At 35.8% G+C, this 2402-nt stretch overlaps 1 protein-coding gene across 1 annotated transcript in view; it reads right to left on the bottom strand.

Moving 5' to 3' along the window:
• WDR63 (WD repeat domain 63) overlaps positions 1-2402 on the bottom strand; it is a 63711-nt gene that overhangs the window by 60332 nt on the left and 977 nt on the right. The window lies entirely within an intron of this gene.

Here is a 2402-nt window from a genome sequence, read left to right as displayed (position 1 = left end):
AATTGCGTATATCATGTAGTGAATGTGCTGTACTACATTTTCCAAAAATTTTCCCGTTAAGTTGACTAGTAAAAGGTCATAAAAGATTTTCAATACAGATATCACTTTATTAAGATTACTATGAAATGCTCACCATATTTTTCCTTTTTCCAACTGAAGAAAATTCATTATTATTAAGAGTAGCAGAAGTGATATTTCATCTATTCCTAAAGCAAAGGTTATGCCCACCTCAGTGGCTTGTATTACAATTGGTTTGCAAAGCCATTATAGTTGATTGAATTTCAAAAAGAATTTGTGAAAGAGAAAACATAAACATTTAAGCATTCCATATGAGTATTTTTTTATATTAAAACCACTTATTTTCTTTGTAAATTAATTTCTCCATCCCAAAATACCTTTCTTTGTCCATCCCAAAATACCTTCCACATTAACAGTAAAAAACATTAGAGAGTAACAAAGACTTGAATACTAGGTAAGTCCTCCATGTCACAGTTCAAAACCTGTGCTGGCACTCCACTGATTATAAGGAACATTGCATTCAGAACTATCAATGACCTGCTTCCAAACTAACTTTCAAGACTTGTCTGTGACTATCTTTTATGATACTTTTATTATTAGGAGAATAACTACTGCAGATAAAGGAATAGGTGACACAAATTATAATTGGGTAATACAGCGATTTAAACAGTTATTAGCTCCCCCTCTTCACTTTATCTGCTGTAATGCACACACCTGCTTACATGTTCCCATTTGTTGTCTGTATGCATATGTGGCTTACTCCCAGTCATGAGATCTTTAATTCTAAGCAGACCTGTAGCACTAGCACCTTCTTTCCATCTAGAGTTTTTCCTTAGAAAGTATTATGTCCCCAATTCTTCAATTAACCAACTTTGTCCAGGTGATTATCATCCTCTTTTCTCTTCTCAAAGTATTTGTAACCTCATCATGCTTGCTTTCCCCCCACTCCCACCCCCTTTTTTTTAAACAAAGATTTAAAATATGACCCAAGACTAACATCTTGGGAGTCTGGTAAATGTGTCACCAAGAACTTCTCCTTGGTCATCCTCCACCAAGACCCTGATTAAGCTTCAAGGTTCTCCTGGGCTCTTCAACTATTTTCTGACAAATATACAACATCCACCCTCCAAAAATAACTGTTCCTACAATGTTTCTAACTAGTCTACTACACTTGTTTCTCCCCTTCCAACCTTCTTCCAACTCTTTCCAATATTGAATATTTACTCATTTAAGTAGATGCTATCCTATCACTTCTCTCTTTGAAATGTCTCCTGTATTCTAAGCCTCTCCCATAGCCTCCACTTGTGCAGGCCTTTAACATGTCCTGTTATACCAGAAGTTCCTAACTATTTTGTGCTATAAACCCTTTTGGGAGCCTGAAGCACGTGCATCAAATAAAAACATGGGATTGAAAGGGAGGCAGATTTTATGGAAATACAGTTATCAAAGTATTTTTTAAATTTTAATAATTTATGTGCCCCTTTATTTTACTTTTTTTGTTTTTAACTTTTTAAAAATTAAGTTTATTGGGGTAACATTTGTTCATACAATTATATAATATCCAGGTGTACTATAGTGTACCAGGTGTATTATAATTTGACATCTATATATTCTATCGTGTGTTTGCCACCCAAAGTCCAGTTTCTTTCAGCTGCCATATATTTGATCCCCTTTATATGTGCCCCTTTATTAACATATTATATAGCAAGGTCTAGCAGTGATTCTAATTACTACCTTAATTTTGAAGATATGATGGGCAAAAATCATATCTCTGTAAGATCCGTAATGTAATATGAAAAGAGCTCTAATTTCTTTAAGTGACAAAGTCACATGTCCTGGAAAAACTACTGTTGCTTGTTACAAAATACATAACTGCTAATTTCAATTAGCAGTTAGTAAGAATCAATATGTAACTTTATTTTTTTATCCACATATTCCCCTCTCCCCACCTTCCAAGTAGATCATGGAAGGACTCCCTGCCTCTGTTTCAATCAGCATAGTTACCTACAGAGTAGGCCTTCAGAGCTCTCTTTCTAAATGCAGATCTTAACAAGTCACTTCCTTATATACTGAGGAATATGTGGATCTCTATTGTCCACAGCCCATTCTCCTCCAGTAGTGGAGAAATGGAGCTCATTTGAAATGCAAATTTCCTGGAGCCACTGTGATTCTGCAGGCTTGAGTGAGCCTGCATTTAAAAAAATCACTACCAGGCAGTCTTTCACTGGTGATCTGCAGACCAGACTTTGCAAAACAGGATTGAGTCTAAACTGTAAGCATAGCTTTTAAAACCCTTCACAATCTGCCTCACCAAATCCACCTTTCCAGTTCTACTCCAGCCTCACAGGATTACTCTCCATTCTCCATACAGTCCCCAGACCTTC

The sequence above is a fragment of the Pteropus alecto genome, unplaced genomic scaffold, assembly GCF_000325575.1.
Source record: "Pteropus alecto unplaced genomic scaffold, ASM32557v1 scaffold25, whole genome shotgun sequence".
Classification (NCBI taxonomy): Eukaryota; Metazoa; Chordata; class Mammalia; order Chiroptera; family Pteropodidae; genus Pteropus; species Pteropus alecto.
This window is presented reverse-complemented; position numbering and strand designations above follow the sequence as displayed.